The sequence below is a fragment of the Eubalaena glacialis genome, chromosome 2, assembly GCF_028564815.1.
Source record: "Eubalaena glacialis isolate mEubGla1 chromosome 2, mEubGla1.1.hap2.+ XY, whole genome shotgun sequence".
In the NCBI taxonomy this organism is placed as follows: Eukaryota; Metazoa; Chordata; class Mammalia; order Artiodactyla; family Balaenidae; genus Eubalaena; species Eubalaena glacialis.
This window is the reverse complement of record NC_083717.1, coordinates 109,135,965-109,148,368: the sequence shown is the minus strand read 5'-3', so window position 1 is coordinate 109,148,368 and position 12,404 is coordinate 109,135,965. Positions and strand designations below refer to the sequence as shown.

The window sequence follows — 12,404 nt, the reverse complement described above, 5'->3', positions numbered from 1 at the left end:
ATCACTGGCAGTCAATGTGGCCCCAAAAGCCTCCCTTGAGCATTTCACAGCTCCCTTGGGATCCTGGAAGTCATGGCCATGGAAGATGATTGCCAAAGAATTGAGCAGCAACGGAGACTGCTAAGGGGAGGGCTCGGATTAGATATCACCAGGGCCATCCCTAGCTTTCTGTGCAAATTGGAAAAAGATGCCCCTTCCTCTAGGCAGACCCAGCCCTGTGCCAGGGCTCACAGCTTAGTGAGCAGGACTCTCGCTGGATTTTACCCCCACGTGCCCCGTTGCCCAGGTGCCCTCATGCAGTTTAACCTGCATACAGTGGCCCTAGCAGATGTCATTGAGGATGTTCATCCAGGGGGCTGAGGAGACCAACTGATGTGGTACAGGGCATAGGACTGGCTCAGTGGCATGGCTGGCGTGGGGCAAGGGAGCCAGAGGTAGAGCTATGGGGAAAGTCTGCTCTCTGTGGGAAACGGCTGTGTCCTAACATTAGCTCCCCCCTACCTCCACCAGCACATGATTCAGCTGAAGCCACTCAGAGCCCCTCCCTTCCTCCCCACCAAGATTTCCTTTCCTGGATGTAGGGACACACTTAGGTATATGTATGCCTATATGGATGGAATGGGATGGGGGATGCAAAGACAACTCCCTCCTTCCTTTGCAACCAAGGGGAACATAAGGAGGGAGTATTTTGGAATACTTTTCACTAATTACCAAGCAACAGGTGGAAACGCAACACCTTCAGAGAACACTTGGCAGGGACAGTGAACGGCAACTGGGGAAGGGGGCGGTGGAAGAGAATGCCTGTTTGAGGTGACAGAGCCTTGTCCCAGCCCTGCCAGGGAGATGATCCTTCGCCCTGGGAGGAGGCTCAGGGCAGAAACATGCACAACTTTCTCCAACTCCCCATTCCTGCAGCTTACAGTCTGTTTGGTCCTAAACCATTTCTTTTGTTTCTAAAATGTCTTGACTGATCAAATTGAAGCCCAGAACCTATGATTTTATTTCCAGGGTTAGAGGGAAAGAACGAACTACCAACCATCCAACACCATTTTGCCATTTTTCTAAGAATAAGAAGTTAAGCCACCCTTTAGACTCATTTTTTCTCTGTAAATAAAACTGAAATTGTTTAGCACTCTTAGCAGGCTGTACTCTAAACGTTTGATTTTTTTTTTTTTAATCTAAAGTTTCTACATTTCTATGAACTTGTAGAGCACCAGAATAGACACAGCATTTAAATATGTCCCTTAAATTTAGAGTAAATGTGAAAAAAAATCAGATAACAGCACCCAGCATTCACCAAGTACAGTCGACCCTTGAACAACATGGGTTTGAACTGCACAGGTCCACTTACATGTGGATTTTTTTTTTTGGTAGTAAATACTACAGTACTACATGGTCCACAGGTGGTTGAATCTGTGGATGTGGAAGTACTGAGGATACAGAGGAAACGTGGGTATGGAGGGCTAACCATAAGCTATATGTGGATTTTTGACTCCTCAGAGGGTTGGCACTCCTAACCTGTGTTGTTCAAGGGTCAACTGTTCTCACTATTTACCTGGTGTAGTACAATACTCTGGTGTAGTATACACTATCTACCTGGTGTATACTAACATTACCCCCATTTTACAGGTGGGAAAACTGAGGCACCAGAAGGGCTAAGCAACGTGCCCAAGGTCACACAGTAAGTGTTTCAGTGGAGATGGAATGCAGGCAGTCAGACTCTAGGTCTTGTGCTGTCTCCAGATATGTTTGAACCTGGGCTTCAGTTGGTAGTTTGTTCAGAGATGAGGAGCACAAGGGGAGTTTCAGGGTGCCTCCATAAGGCACTATGGCCCAATTATTTCCTCCAAAGTGAGGGAAAAGAGCTCTCCAAACCGTCCTCCTGCATGGTCCCTGGGCTGCCCTAACAACAAGGGGCCAGCTCTCCCCATTCTCCCTGGAGAAAAGCTGGGGAGAGAAGATGCTATTTTTCAAAACATATTCAAACTTAATTTTTTAAAAATCTCAAAACTTTTTCAGGCACCTAGTAGACTAGTAAATATTCTTAGGAGCAGAAAGGTCCATGTTTATAATCTCTTACGAAATTCCACACAAATCTTAGAAATACTGATAAAAGCTACAGTGAGAGCATCGCACATTTTGTGAAACTCCAGCACTTATAGAGCGTATGCAGAACGTGTGGATTTCACATACACGTATGAATTTAGGAATTTAAGTTTTACAGCCACTCTGAGATCTTAAGTCTGAAACCATTCAACAGCAAAGCTAGAAGTCAAGTCCAGATCACACCCATCCCACGTGCAGTTAGATTTCCACACCCCGTTTCCTGGATGAGGCAGTGCCAGGAGGCCTGTGGGAGACATGGAGGAAGGGGGACGACTGGGGAGAGGTGCCAATGTCAGCAGCCAATGTCACCAGGCTTCCTGCAGTGCACAACTCACAAAAAGGTTAGGTCCAAGTGTTGGTTTGAAACCTGACAGGCACTTTCCCATAGAGTCAATGTTAACAGCAATGGCTGGCTTGCCAAGATAGCCAAAAAAGGGGCTTGTTGCTGGTCAAACTCATGAGTGGCCATGCAGGACTGGGAGCCTGGAGCTCCTCCCTCCTGGCCGGAGGCTTTTGCTTTTATACCAGGCTCAGCCCCATAGCCGTGGGGTTCCACACAGCACCCAGCTTCTGGGACCCCGAGTAGGACCTGTCAGATACATGAGTTAATACATGACACTCTCAGCTGATTGCCCAGAACTGCTGATTGCCCAGAGCTGATTGTCTTTACATTGGGGGATTGAGGGACTTGCCTGGCGGTCCAGTGGTTAGGACTCAGCGCTTTCACTGCCAGGGCTCAGGTTCAGTCCCTGGTCGGGGAACTAAGATCTCAGCTGCGTGGAGCAGCCAAAAAGACCCCCCCCAAAATGAAAAACAAATGCATTGCTACGTTGGGGTATTGTGAAACTCAGATATACTTCAGTCACACCCCTGGGCAGGCAGGCATGTGTCACATGCGGTGAGGGAACTAAGAACAGCCAGGACACAAAGTATCTGATGTGAACAAAGTGAGAATGAAGAGATAAGGTTCAAACCCAGCAACGTTGAAAGGAAGAGTCTGGGTGGATCCTGAGGTGTGATGCACCGAAACGGGTTACCCACCCAGCCACATGCATGAGACTGATCAACTGTGATACTATTTTTTTTTTTTTTTTGGACACCTCAGAGGCTTTCCCAAAGCTACAAGCTCCAGAGACTTTGTGGTGTTATCTGCAATAACAAGAATTCAAAGGAACAAGAGGCCATAGGAAGACTGCAGAAAAGACTCCCCTGCAGTTCAGAGTCGGCGAGCCCACTGCACAAGCATCCTGTGCATTGGGCTGGGTTTTGTTCCCGGCTCCACCTCACTCTCCTTTTCCTGTGTTCTCAGAGAGGGCTGCTAACTCCAGTGGCGACTGCTCCCGAGAGTCTCCAGCCAAGTCATCAATGAAAAAAGGGACAGACATTTGGACTCCAAGCAGCTGGACAGAGGGGGTGGTGGGACCTGCCATTGCTTTGTCCCTGTCCGCTGAGGGCCATGGTTCGGTTGCATCCAAGTGGCTCCTGGGACCCTGGCTGCTGTGCTCAGCCCAGGTCAAGGAGCTGCTTTCATGCAAGGCTATATGTAGATAGCGTCTTTCTTTTTCCATTGCTTAGGTTAGAAAATTTCTTTTTGACTTCATAGAAAAAACTGTCATTTGTGATGGGACCTAATGAAACTTAAAAGCTTTTGCACAGCAAAGGAAACCATAAACAAGACGAAAAGATAACCCTCAGAATGGGAGAAAATATTTGCAAACAAATCAACTGACAAAGGATTAATCTCTAAAATATACAAGCAGCTCAAGATCAAAAAAACAAACAACCCAATCCAAAAATAGGCAGAAGACCTAGACATTTCTCCAAAGAAGATACACAGATTGCCCACAAACACATGAAAGGATGCTCAACATCACTAATCATTAGAGAAATGCAAATCAAAACCACAATGAGGTATCACCTCACACCGGTCAGAATGGCCATCATCAAAAAATCTACAAACAATAAATGCTGGAGAGGGTGTGGAGAAAAGGGAACCCTCTTGCACTGTTGGTGGGAATGTAAAATGATACAGCCACTATGGAGAACAGTATGGAGGTTCCTTAAAAAACTAAAAATAGAACTACCATACGACCCAGCAATCCCACTACTGGACATATACCCTGAGAAAACCATAATTCAAAAAGAGTCATGTACCACAATGTTCCCTGCAGCTCTATTTACAATAGCCAGGACGTGGAAGCAATCTAAGTGTCCAACGACAGATGAATGGATAAAAAAGATGTGGCACATACATACAATGGAATATTACTCAGCCATAAAAAGAAATGAAATTGAGTTATTTGTAGTGAGGTGGATGGACCTAGAGTCTGTCATACAGAGTGAAGTCAGAAAGAGAAAAACAAATACCATATGCTAACACATATATATGGAATCTAAAAAAAAAAAAAAAAGGTTCTGAAGAACCTAGGGGCAGGACAGGAATAAAGATAAAGATGTAGATGTAGAGAATGGACTTGAGGACACGGGGAGGGGGAAGGGTAAGCTGGGATGAAGTGAGAGAGTGGCATGGACATATATACACTACCAAATGTAAAACAGATAGCTAGTGGGAAGCAGCTGCATAGCATAGGTAGATCAGCTCGGTGCTTTGTGACCACCTAGAGGGGTGGGATAGGGAGGGTGGGAGGGAGACGCAAGAGGGAGGAGATATGGGGATATATGTATATGTATAGCTGATTCACCTTGTTATAAAGCAGAAACTAACACACCACTGTAAAGCAATTATACTCCAATAAAGATGCGAAAAAAAAAATTGTCATTTGTGACAGGGGAAGAACAAAAATCTTCAAGACAATGAAAAGTCCCTCAACATACCCAAGCACCATCCTCTCAAAGACGAGCTTAAGAATAACTAAAAAACAAGCAAACAAACAAACTAGAAGAGGCACATTACTCAATGATTGACATCCAAAATTCCAGCTGCAAACCTCGTCTCCCCTGGGTATTCACCCATGCATTCTGTCTGGGTTTTGTCTGTCACACTTGTGCTTGGAATAATGGAAAAGGCATTAATTATTTTAGTAATACACCTAACGTTTGAGAACTTGTTATGTACTAAAGTCTTTATATGAATAAACTTATTTCATCCTAAGTTCCTTATGGGGTAGGTACTATTTTTATCCCCCATTTTACAGATGAGAAAACAAAGGTTGAAATAGATTAAATTGTTTATTAGAACGTAGGATTTCTATTAGTCCTGTGAGAGCACTACCTGCCCTAAATCAGAGCTTAAGAGGCTATCAACCTCCAACAGGCGTTTTTACAGGAATGGGTTTTGTGAATCATAACAAATATACAAATCTAAGACTTTTTAGTTGGTATTCAATCATTAAGTAAGCACTCTAAAAAGCAATATGGCACATCTATCTCGGGTGTTTTATGAGCATTATTTTTTAAATTCTCAAGCCAGAAATGAGAAAGAGAAATGGCTTGTGTAATGCTAAATGAGATTTTAAAATATTTGTGCATACACTGGCATCTGTGCAGAGAGTTTAGAGGTTTAATTCATTGCTGTGGTCTGGGACATTTTTTAAAAGAGCATTTAACTCCAACGGTCATTTTTTTCCTTTGAGCATTACTAAGGTTTTAAACCATAGAGATGTGAAAAAAATATCTAAAGTACAACTTTTGAGTTCAGCAAGAGAAACAGTTTTATTTCCTGATTTTTAAATCCAGGGCTATGAGTTTAAATACATTTCAATTTATAATGTGTTGGACGGTTTTACATAATGTATTTTTGATTGATAATACCTGACCCACCATTTCACTAGGAAAGGGACTGAAAAGAAAGCGTTAGTCTTTCAACTCTGATTTGTCCTAAATCTGGAAATGATGTTTTTAAAGCAGTTTCTTTTGTTTATCCTCATGTTTAATACCAAGAAATGGAAATGCCAGAAGAATCAAACATTTATTATCACAAAAGTCTTATAAAAATGGTCCAGAGTATATAATTATTTCCTAGCAATGAGTACCACCACCACTACCACCACTGCTTGTAGACACCACCAAACAACAGATTATGATGAAATACTAATAATAATGATAATAATCTTACAAACAACAGTTTATAAGCCATTTCACACATAGGCTTTATCCTTTCACCCTCCCTGTTGCTGGAGCAGGTATTTTTATCCCTAGCTTATAGAAGAGAAAACTGCGCTTATGACAAGTTAAGCAGCTTGCACAGGACCACATTAATACAGGACAAAGACTAATGTGAACATTTTGATATACTTCCATCCAGTCATTTTCTGCAGGTATAATTTTTTCTTTATAAAAGTGGGATCAAAGCATTTAAACAATTTTGCATCTAGACTTTTCACCATTAGTTTTTCCTCACACCATTAAAAATTATTTGAAAACACAAGTTTTAATGGCTGCATACTATTCTGAGGTGAGTATGCATCAATTTAGCTTGCCATTTCCTTACTGTTGGGCATTGAAATAGCTTCCCGTTTCTTGCTATGAAAAATAATGCTGATAGAAAACAAACTTATGGTTACCAAAGGGGAAAGGGCAGGGGGGAGGGTAAGTTGGGAGCCTGGGATTAACAGATACACACTACTATATATAAAATAGATAAACAAGGACCTACAGTACAGCACAGGGAACTATAGTCGATATCTTGTATTAACCCATAATGGAAAAGAATCTGGAAAAGAATTTATATCTATCTATCTATCTATCTATCTATCTATCTATCTGAATCGTTTTGCTGTACACTAGAAACTAACACAACATTGTACATCAACTATACTTCAAATAAATAAATAATGCTGAGATAAATATCTCTGAGCAAACATCTACTTTAAAAAGTTTTTAGCTTATTTATTTATTTTTATTGAATTATACTTGATTTACAACATTATATTAGTTTCAGGTATACAGCATAGTGATCTAGTATTTTTACATATTATACTCTATTAAAAGTTATTACAAGATTACTTTAAATATTTAATCTTCTTTGAGTTATTGAAAAACTAAGTCAGGCCAAGCTTCACTTCCATTTTAAAACTCTATGTCTTCCTCAAGTGTGGAATCTAACTTTTCTTTTCATTTTTGTTTTCCCTTAGTTAAATCATTGACATATTATCACCAGGACTGTTTGTTCAGATGACATCATCCTTGTAACTGCTCTACGTACTAAGGGAGTGGACCAAGAAAAACTGGAATGGCCTGTTGGACCAAGTATTTGGAATTTGCTGGGTAAAGCCTTTCATATCTCTATTTTTCCAGCTATGAGTGGAATTTAAACTACATCGGGCTGGGATATGCTGAAGGCATATCCCTGTTTAACCTATGTCATCATCTGGAGCTGATCCTCTCCACCTTCCACGCTGCTCTGGAAGGAGGGTGGAAGAAAGGGAAAGGAAGGAAAGGAGAACAAAGGGAGAGGAAGTTTACAGGAATCAAAAGCAGCATGCTTCCGTGGGCAGGCCCCACACCTGCACACCTGCTATCAAGGGGAAATGGCCAGCACATGCTGAGGAAAGAGACAGCAAGCATCCAAACCAAAAACAGCCCTCGTGCAAAAATATATTAAACCCCCACAAGCTATTCAGGGATGCTCCCTCATATAAATAGCCCTCCAAGACTACAGTAGATAATTGTTTCTCCTAAACTCACAGAGTAAGAGAAATAAAAGCAAAATGAAGAAGCAGAGGAACCACTCCCAGTTAAAAGACCAAGAGAATTCCCCTGAAGGAACAAACAATGAAACAGACCTCTTCAGTCTAATAGAGTTCAAAAAGGAAGCAATGAAAATACTGAAGGAATTAAGAAAGGCTATCGACAAAAATGCAGATTACTGTAAAAAGGAACTAGAAACTAAAAGGAGGAGCCAAGAAAAATTAGAAAATTAATTAGCTGAGATGAAAGCTGAGCTAAAGGCACTGAATAGCAGAATGAATAATGCAGAAGAAAGGATAAGTGATCTGGAAGATAGAATAATGGAAACTACCCAATCAAAACAGCAGACAAAAAGCCGAATTAAAAAAAAAAAGTGAAAGCAATACAAGAGACCTATGGGCTAATATAAAGTGGGTCAGTCTATGCATAATAGGGATTCCAGAAGGAGAAGAAAGAGAAAAGGGGATTGAAAATGTATTTGAAGAAATTATGGCTGAAAACTTCCCAAATCTAAAGAAGGAAACAGATATCCAGATACAGGAAGCACAGAGGGTCCCAAACAAGAGGAACCCAAACAGACTTACACTAAGACATATTATAATAAAAATGGCAAAAATTAAAGAGAGGATTCTAAAGGCAGCAAGAGAAAAACAAAGAGTTAATTACAAGGGAACACCCATATGGCTATCAGCTGATTTCTCTACAGAAACACTGCAGGCCAGAAGGGAGTGGCAAAATATATTCAAAGTCTTGAAAGGGAAAAATATGTGACCTAGAATACTCTACCCAGCAAGATTATCATTTAAAATAGGAGGAGAAATAAAGAATTTTTCAGACAAGCAAAAATTAAGATAATACAGCAATACTAAACCTATCCTAAAAGAAATATTGAAAGGTCTTCTCTAAACAGAAAAGGAGCAGGAAGATATAGGAAGGAGGAAATCACAACTGGAAAGTAAATCACTTAAATTAGCCAGTATACAGATCAAAAAGAAAAAAAAAAACTTATTTGTGAAAACGATGATAAACACAAGGAACATCAAAGGGATAAACATGAAGATGTAAAAAAGGACATCAAAATCATAAAATGTGGGGAAGGAGAGTAAGAAAATGCAGATTTTTTTTTTTTTTTTTAAGAATGTGTTTGAGCCCATATGACTATCAGTCTAAAGCAAGCAGATATAGGAAGGGGTTAACACACTTGAAAAACAGGGCAATTGCAAATCAAAAACACACAATAGATTCACAAAAACCAAAAAGAAGAGAACACAACTATAAAATAAAAGGAAATAATCAAACCACAAAAAGAAAAACAAAAAGAAAGGAACAAAGAAGAAACAATCAACTGGAAAACAAGGTTTAAAACAGCAATAAGTATGTGTGTATCAATAATTACCTTAAATGTCAATGGACTGAATGCTCCAATCAAAAGACATAAAATGGCAGACTGGATTAAAAAAACAAGAGCCTACAATATGCTGCCTATAAGAGACCCACCCTAGGGCAAAGGGCACACATAGATTGAAAGTGAGGGGATGGAAAAAGATATTTCATGCAAAGAGAAATGAAAAATAAAACAGGAGTTGCAATACTCATATCAGAGAACAAAGACTTTAAAACAAAGGCTATAAAGAAAGATAAAGAAGGGCACTATGTAATGATAAAAAGATCAATACAAGAAGAGGATTATATACTCGTCAACATATATGCACGTAATATAGGAGCACCCAAATACATAAAACAAATACTAACAGACATAAATTGATGGGAATACAGTAATAGTAGGAAACTTTAACACCTCACTCACATCAATGGACAGATCATCTAGAAGAAAATCAATAAGGCAACAGAGATCCTAAATGATACAATAGAACAGTTAGACTTAATTGATATTTTCAGCACATTACGTCCCCAAAAAACAGAATACACATTCTTTTCAAGTGCACATGGAACATTCTCTAGGACTGACCACATACTAAGGCACAAAACTAACCTCAACAAATTTAAGAGTACAGAAATCATTTCAAGCATCTTCTCTGACCACAATGACAAGAAACTAGGAATCAACCATGGGAAAAGAAATGAGAAAAAAATGACTACATGGAGACTGAACAACATGTTACTAAAAAAAACAATGGGTCAATGAAGAAATCAAAAAGGAAATTAAAAAAATACCTTTAGACAAATGATAATGAACACAGCCATGCAAAATCTATGGGATACTGCAAAAGCAGTTCTTAGAGGGAAGTTCATAGTGATACAGGCCTTCCTCAAAAAAAAAGAAAAATCTCAAATAAACAACCTAAACTACCACCTAAAAGAATTAGAAAAAGAAGAACAAACAAAACCTAAAGTCAGCAGAAGGAAGGAAATAATAAAAATCAGGGAAGAAATAAATAAAATTGAGATTTAAAAAACAATAGAAAAAGCCAATAAACCAAGAGCTGGTTCTTTGAAAGGGTAAACAAAATTGATAAACCTCTGGCCAGGCTCACCAAGAAAAGAGAGAGAACCCAAATAAACAAAATAAGAAATGAAAAAGGAGAAATCTCAACTGATACCGAAGAAATACAAAACACCATAAGAGAATACCATGCACAATTATATGCCAACAAATTTGACAACCTAGAAGAAATGGACAACTTTCTAGAAATATACAGCCCATCAAAAGTGAATCAAGAAGAAATAGATGATTTGAATAGACTGATCACTAAAAGTAAAATCTAATCTGTAATTAAAAGAAAACTCCCTACAAACAAAAGTCCAAGACCAGGGATTTCCCTGGTGGCGCAGTGGTTAAGGATCCACCTGCCAATACATGGGACATGGGTTCAAGCCCTGGTCCAGGAAGATCCCACATGCCGCGGAGCAACTAAGCCTGTGTGCCACAACTACTGGGCCTGTGCTCTAGAGCCTGCGTGCCACAACTACTGAAGCCCATGTGCCTAGAGCCTATGCTCCACAACAAGAGAAGCCACCACAGTGAGAAGCCCACGCGCTGCAATGAAGAGTAGCCCCCAGTCGCCACAACTAGAGAAAGCCCGTGTGTAGCAACGAAGACCCAACGCAGCCAAAAATAAATAAATAAATAAATAAATAAATAAATTTATATTAAAAAAAAAAGTCCAAGACCAGATGGCTTCATGAGCGAATTCCACCAAACGCACAAAGAACTTATATCGATTCTTTTCAAACTCTTCCAAAAGACTGAAGAGGAGGGAACACTCCCAAAGACATTCTATGAAGCCACCATCACCGTGATACCAAAACCAGACAAAGATAACACCACAAAAGAAAATTACATGCCAATATCTTTGATGAATATCGATGCAAAAATTCTCAACAAAATATTAGCAAAACAAATCCAACAACACATAAAAAAGGTCATACACCACAACCAAGGTGGGATTCATCCCAAGTTCACAAGGATGGCTCAACATACACAAATCTATCAATGTGATACACCACATAAATAAAAGTCAAAAACCACATGATCATCTCAATAGATGCAGAAAAAGCATTTGACAAAACTCAACATCCATTCATGATAAAAACTCTCACCAAAGTGGGTAAAGAGGGAACACATCTCACATAATAAAAGCCATTTATGACAAACCCACAGCCAATATAATACTCAATGGTGAAAAGCCGAAAGTCTTCCTGCTAAAATCTGAAACAAGACAAGGATGCCCACCCTCACCACTTCTATTTGACATAGTATTGGAAGTCCTAGCCACAACAGTTAGACAAGAAAAAGAAATAAAAGGTATCCAAATTGGAAGGGAAGAGGTGAAATTGTCACTATATGCAGATGACATGATACTGTATATAGAAAACCCTAAGGACTCCACCCAAAAACTACTAGATCTAATAAATGAATTTAGCCAAGTAGCAGGATACAAGATTAACATTCAGAAATTGGTTGCATTTCTTTACACTAACAATGAAATATCAAAAAGGGAATGCAAAAAAACAATACCTTTTAAAATCACAAACACACACACACACACACACAAAATACCTAGGAATAAACCTGACCAAGGAGGTGAAAGACTTATACGCTGAGAACTATAAAACATTAATAAAGGAAATTAAAGAGGATTCAAAGAAATGGAAAGATAGACCATGCTCTTGGATTGGAAGAATTAATATTGTTAAAATGGCTATGCTACCCAAAGGAATCTACAGATTTAATGCAATCCTTATCAAATTACCCATGACATTTTTCACAAAACTAGAACAAATAATCAAAAAATCTATATGGAACCATATAAACCATATTGCCAAAGCAATCCTGGGGTGGGGGGGGGGGAACAAAGCAGGAGGCATAACTCTCCCAAACTTTAGACAATACTACAAAGCTACAATAAACAAAACAGTGTGGTATTGGTACAAAAATAGACATACAGATCAATGGAACAGAATAGAGAGCCCAGAAATAAACCCACACACCTACAGTCAATTAATCTTCAAAAAAGGAGGCAAGAATATAAAACGGGAAAAAGTCTCTTCAGCAAGTGTTGCTGGGAAAGTTGGACAGCTGCACGTAAATTTGATGAAGTTAGAACACAACCTCACAGCATGCACAAAAATAAACTCAAAATGGCTTATAGACTTAAACATAAGACACGACACCATAAGACTCCTAG

At 39.5% G+C, this 12,404-nt stretch overlaps 1 protein-coding gene across 1 annotated transcript in view; it reads right to left on the bottom strand.

Annotated features, from left to right (window-relative positions):
- The window catches only part of EHD4 (EH domain containing 4), a 91,957-nt gene that overhangs the window by 60,390 nt on the left and 19,163 nt on the right, over positions 1-12,404 (bottom strand). The gene's annotated exons all lie outside the window — the stretch shown is intronic.